The 6,660-nt window shown below is 40.0% G+C and overlaps 1 non-coding gene across 1 annotated transcript; it reads left to right on the plus strand.

The window, feature by feature from the left end:
• Positions 1-4,653: 4,653 nt before the first annotated feature.
• On the plus strand, positions 4,654-4,761 carry LOC112718616 (small nucleolar RNA R71). Its single transcript, XR_003160948.1, has one exon. It is a non-coding gene; the product is annotated as a small nucleolar RNA R71 (small nucleolar RNA).
• Positions 4,762-6,660: the final 1,899 nt, after the last annotated feature.

A 6,660-nucleotide genomic window follows, 5' to 3' on the forward strand; every position in this document is an offset into this window, starting at 1 on the left:
GTTTACAGAGATGAGTAAATGACATAAAAATCCACTTCCGGGCCCACTTGGTGTGTGCTTGGGCTGAGCAATGAAGCATTTTCGTGTAGAGACTCCTCTTGGAGTTAAACGCCAGCTTTGGTGCCAGTTTGGGCGTTTAACTCCCATTCTTGTGCCAGTTCCGGCGTTTAACGCTGGGAATTCTGAGGGTGACTTTGAACGCCGGTTTGGGCCATCAAATCTTGGGCAAAGTATGGACTATCATATATTGCTGGAAAGCCCAGAATGTCTAATTTCCAACGCCGTTGAGAGCACGCCAATTGGGCTTCTGTAGCTCCAGAAAATCTGCTTCGAGTGCAGGGAGGTCAGAATCCAACAGCATCTGCAGTCCTTTTTAGTCTCTGGATCAGATTTTTGCTCAAGTCCCTCAATTTCAGCCAGAAAATACCTGAAATCACAGAAAAACACACAAACTCATAGTAAAGCCCAGAAAAGTGAATTTTAACTAAAAACTAATAAAAATATACTAAAAACTAACTAGATCATACTAAAAACATACTAAAAACAATGCCAAAAAGCGTACAAATTATCCGCTCATCACAACACCAAACTTAAATTGTTGCTTGTCCTCAAGCAACTGAAAATCAAATAAGATAAAAAGAAGAGAATATACTATAGACTCCAAATTATCAATGAAACTTAGCTCCAATTAGATGAGCGGGACTAGTAGCTTTTTGCCTCTGAACAGTTTTGGCATCTCACTCTATCCTTTGAAATTCAGAATGATTGGCTTCTTTAGGAACTCAGAATCCAGATAGTGTTATTGATTCTCCTAGTTAAGTATGATGATTCTTGAACACAGCTACTTCATGAGTCTTGGCCGTGGCCCAAAGCACTCTGTCTTCCAGTATTACCACCGGATACATACATGCCACAGGCACATAATTGGGTGAACCTTTTCAGATTGTGACTCAGCTTTGCTAGAGTCCCCAATTAGAGGTGTCCAGGGTTCTTAAGCACACTCTTTTTGCCTTGGATCACAACTTTATTTCTTTCTTTTTCTTTCTTTTTCTTTTTCTCCCCTTTTTTTTCGTTTTTTTTTGAATTCACTGCTTTTTCTTGCTTCAAGAATCATTTTTATGATTTTTCAGATCCTCAGTAACACGTCTCCTTTTTCATTCTTCTTTCAAGAGCCAACAATTTTAACATTCATGAACAATAAATTCAAAAGACATATGCACTGTTCAAGCATACATTCAGAAAACAAAAAGTATTGTCACCACATCAAACTAATTAAGCTAGTTTTAAAGATAAATTCAAAATCCTGTACTTCTTGTTCTTTTGTAATAAAAATAGTTTTCATTTAAGAAAGGTGATGGATTCATAGGACATTCATAACTTTAAGGCATAGACACTAAGACACTAATGATCACAAGACACAAACATAGATAAACATAAGCATAAAATTTCGAAAAACAGAAAAATAAAGAACAAAGAAATTAAAGAACGGGTCCACCTTAGTGATGGCGGCTTGTTCTTCCTCTTGAAGGTCCTATGGAGTGCTTGAGCTCCTCAATGTCTCTTCCTTGTCTTTGTTGTTCCTCTCTCATGGTTCTTTGATCTTCTCTAATTTCATGGAGGAGGATGGAATGTTCTTGATGCTCCACCCTTAGTTGTCCCATGTTGGACTCAATTCTCCTAGGGAGGTGTTGATTTGCTCCCAATAGTTTTGTGGAGGAAAGTGCATCCCTTGAGGCATCTCAGGGATTTTATGAGGAGGAATTTCCTCATGCTTGCTCCATCCTTTTCTTAGTGATGGGCTTGAGGTCATGCCTTTTCAGTTGAACCGGCTTCCCTCTTGAGTTTCTCTTCCATTGAGCGCCCTCTTCACAAATGTTTATGAGGACTTGGTCCAACCTTTGATCAAAGTTGACCCTTTTTGAGTGAAAAAGGGACCTCGGGGATCACCTTCTTCAAGGCCACAACTTCATAGAAGTGGTCTTGATGCACCCTTGCGATGAATCTCTCCATCTCCCATGACTCGGAGGCGGAAGCTTTTGCCTTCCCTTTTCTCTTTCTAGAGGTTTCTCCGGCCTTGGATGCCATAAATGGTTATGGAAAAACAAAAAGCAATGCTTTTACCACACCAAACTTAAAAGGTTTGCTCGTCCTCGAGCAAAAGAAGAAAGAAGAGAGTAGAAGAAAAAGAAATGAGAAAGAAGGGAATGGCTTTGTGTTCGGCCAAAAAGGGGTATAAGTGGTGTGTATGTTGTGTGAAAATGAAGGAGTGAAGGAGGGTTTATATAGGAGTGGGGGAAGGGTAGGGTCCGGTCATGTATGGGTGGGTTTGGGAGGGAAAGTGGTTTGAATTTGAATGGTGAGGTAGGTGGGGTTTTATGAAGGATGGATGTGAGTGGTGAAGAGAAAGATGGGATTTGATAGGTGAAGGGTTTTTGGGGAAGAGGTGTTGAGGTGATTGGTGAATGGGTGAAGAAGAGAGAGAGTGTGGTAGGGTAGGTGGGGATCCTGTGGGGTCCACAGATCCTGAGGTGTCAAGGAAAAGTCATCCCTGCACCAAATGGCAAGCAAAATTGCGTTTTTAGCCATTTCTGGCGTTAAACGCTGGGCTGGTGCCCATTTCTGGCGTTTAACGCCAGCTTCTTGCCCTTTTCTGGCATTTAACGCCAGTCTGGTGCCCCTTTCTGGCGTTAAACGCCCAGAATGGTGCCAGACTGGGCGTTAAACGCCCAACAGCTAGCCTCACTGGCGTTTAAACGCCAGCACGCTCTCCTCCAGGGTGTGCTGTCTTTCTTTCTGTTTTTCATTCTGTTTTTGCTTTTTTCATTGAGTTTGTGACTTCTCATGATCATCAACCTACAAAAAACATAAAATAACAAAAGAGAATAGATAAAATATAACATTGGGTTGCCTCCCAACAAGCGCTTCTTTAAAGTCAGTAGCTTGACAGAGGGCTCTCATGGAGCCTCAGAAATACTCAGAGCAATGTTGGAACCTCCCAACACCAAACTTAGAGTTTGAATGTGGGGGTTCAACACCAAACTTAGAATTTGGTTGTGGCCTCCCAACACCAAACTTAGAGTTTGACTGTGGGGGCTCTGTTTGGCTCTGTTTTGGGAGAAGCTCTTCATGCTTCCTCTCCATGATGACAGGGGGATATCCTTGAGCCTTAAACACAAGGGATTCTTCATTCACTTGAATGATTAATTCTCCTCTATCAACATCAATCACAGCCCTTGCTGTGGCTAGGAAGGGTCTGCCAAGGATGATGGATTCATCCATGCACTTCCCAGTCTCTAGGACTATGAAATCAGCAGGGATGTAATGGTCTTCAACTTTTACCAGAACATCCTCTACAAGTCCATAGGCTTGTTTTCTTGAGTTGTCTGCCATCTCTAGTGAGATTTTTGCAGCTTGCACCTCAAAGATCCCTAGCTTCTCCATTACAGAGAGAGGCATGAGGTTTACACTTGACCCTAAGTCACACAAGGCCTTCTTGAAGGTCATGGTGCCTATGGTACAAGGTATTGAAAACTTCCCAGGATCCTGTCTCTTTTGAGGCAGTTTCTGCCTAGACAAGTCATCCAGTTCTTTGGTGAGCAAAGGGGATTCATCCTCCCAAGTCTCATTTTCAAATAACTTGTCATTTAGCTTCATGATTGCTCCAAGGTATTTAGCAACTTGCTCTTTAGTGACATACTCATCCTCTTCAGAGGAAGAATACTCATCAGAGCTCATGAATGGCAGAAGTAAGTCCAATGGAATCTCTATGGTCTCTTTTTGAGCCTCAGATTCCCATGGTTCCTCATTGGAGAACTCATTGGAGGCCAGTGGACGTCCATTGAGGTCTTCCTCAGTGGCGTTCACTGCCTCTTCCTCCTCTCCAAATTCGGCCATGTTGATGGCTTTGCATTCTCCTTTTGGATTTTCTTCTGTATTGCTTGGAAGAGTACTAGGAGGGAGTTCAGTAATTTTCTTGCTCAGCTGACCCACTTGTCCCTCCAAATTTCTAATGGAGGACCTTGTTTCAGTCATAAAACTTTGAGTGGTTTTGATTAGATCAGAGACCATGGTTGCTAAGTCAGAGGTATTCTGCTTAGAACTCTCTGTCTGTTGCTGAGAAGATGATGGGAAAGGCTTGCTATTGCTAAACCTGTTTCTTCCACCATTATTATGGTTGAAACCTTGTTGAGGTCTCTGTTGATCCTTCCATGAGAAATTTGGATGATTTCTCCATGAAGAATTATGGGTGTTCCCATAGGGTTCTCCCATGTAATTCACCTCTTCCATTGAAGGGTTCTCAGGATCATAAGCTTCTTCCTCAGATGAAGCTTCCTTAGTACTGCTTGGTGCATTTTGCATTCCAGACAGACTTTGAGAAATCATATTGACTTGTTGAGTCAATATTTTATTCTAAGCCAGTATGGCATTCAGAGTGTCAATCTCAAGAACTCCTTTCTTCTGATTGGTCCCATTGTTCACAGGATTCCTTTCAGAAGTGTACATGAGTTGGTTATTTGCAACCATTTCAATCAGCTCTTGAGCTTCTGTAGGTGTCTTCTTCAGATGAAGAGATCCTCCAGTAGAGCTATCCAAAGACATCTTGGACAGTTCAGAGAGACCATCATAGAAAATACCTATGATGCTCCATTCAGAAAGCATATCAGAGGGACACTTTCTGATTAATTGTTTGTATCTTTCCCAAGCTTCATAGAGGGATTCTCCTTCCTTCTGTCTGAAGGTTTGGACTTCCACTCTAAGCTTACTCAATTTTTGAGGTGGAAAGAACTTTGCCAAGAAGGCATTGACTAGCTTTTCCCAAGAGTTCAGGCTTTCTTTAGGTTGTGAGTCCAACCATGTCCTAGCTCTGTCTCTTACAGCAAAAGGGAATAGCATAAGTCTGTAGACCTCAGGGTCAACCCCATTAGTCTTGACAGTGTCACAGATTTGCAAGAACTCAGCTAAAAACTGATGAGGATCTTCCAAGGGAAGTCCATGGAACATGCAATTCTGTTACATTAGGGAAACTAATTGAGGCTTAAGCTCAAAGTTGTTTACGCCAATGGCAGGGATAGAGATGCTTCTCCCATAGAAGTCGGGAGTAGGTGCAGTAAAGTCACCCAGCACCTTCCTTGCATTGTTGGCATTGTTGTTGTTTTCGGCTGCCATGGGTTCTTCTTCTTTGAAGATTTCTGTTAGGTCCTTTACAGAGAGTTGTGCCTTGGCTTCTCTTAGCTTTCGCTTCAAGGTCCTTTCGGGTTCAGGATCAGCCTCAACAAGAATGCTTTTGTCTTTGCTCCTGCTCCTAAGAAAGAGAAGAAAACAAAAATATGAAATCCTCTATGTCACAGTACAGAGATTCCTTGAGGTGTCAGAGGAAAAGAAAAATGGAAGGCAGAAGTAGAAAATTCGAACTTATCAAAGAAGATGGAGTTCGAATTTTGCATTAAGGAATAGTGTTAGTTCATAAATAGAAGGATGTGAGAAGAAGGGAAGCAATTTTCGAAAATTAAGTAAAAGATTTTGAAAACATTTTTGAAAAACCTTAATTGATTTTCGAAAATAAAAGTGGGAAAGAGATCAAGTGATTTTTGAAAAAGAATTTGAAATTAGAAATCAAAAAGATTTGAGTGAAAGTTATTTTGAAAAAGATGTGGTTAAGAAGATATGATTGGTTTTAAAAAGATGTGATTGAAAAGATATGATTTGGAAAACATTTTAAAATTTGATTTTGAAAATTAATGACTTGGCTATCAAGAAAAGATATGATTTAAACATTAAACCTTTCTCAACAGAAAAGGCAACATACTTGAAATGTTGAATCAAATCATTAATTGATAGCAAGTATTTTTGAAAATAGAAAGAAATTGATTTTGAAAAAGATTTGATTGAAAAGATATGATTTGAAAAAGATTTGATTTTGAAAAGATTTTGAAAACTAAAAAAATTTGATTTGAAAACAAAATCTTCCCCCTTGTGCCATCCTGGTGTTAAACGCCCAGAATGGTGCACATTCTGGCGTTTAACGCCCAAAATGCTACCCTTTTGGGCGTTAAACGCCCAACCAGGTACCCTGGCTGGCGTTTAAACGCCAGTCTGTCCTTCTTCACTGGGCGTTTTGAACGCCCAGCTTTTTCTGTGCAATTCCTCTGCTGTATGTTCTGAATCTTCAATTCTCTGTATTATTGACTTGAAAAGACACAAATTAAAAATATTTTTGGATTTTTAATAGTGAGGAATAATCAAAATGCAACTAAAATCAAATAACAATGCATGCAAGACACCAAACTTAGCAGTTTGTATACTACTGACACTGATGAGAATGCATATGAGACACATAAACACTCAAGTCAAGAGGAATTAAAGATCAGAGCAATGAAATCATCAAGAACAACTTGAAGATTACTAAGACACATGCATGAATGCAAGAAGAACAGAAACATGTAATTGACACCAAACTTAATATGAGACACTAGACTCAAACAAGAAATTTTTGGATTTTATGATTTTGTAATTTTTTTTGTGCTTTTTTTTTCGAAAATTAAATGGAAAAAGAAAATAAAGATATCAAAATTCTTAATTAGAATTCCAGGAATCATGCAATGTTTAGTCTAAGACTCTGGTCCAGGAATTAGACATGGCTTCACAGCCAGCCAAGCTTTC

The sequence above is a fragment of the Arachis hypogaea genome, chromosome 10, assembly GCF_003086295.3.
Source record: "Arachis hypogaea cultivar Tifrunner chromosome 10, arahy.Tifrunner.gnm2.J5K5, whole genome shotgun sequence".
Taxonomy (NCBI): domain Eukaryota; kingdom Viridiplantae; phylum Streptophyta; class Magnoliopsida; order Fabales; family Fabaceae; genus Arachis; species Arachis hypogaea.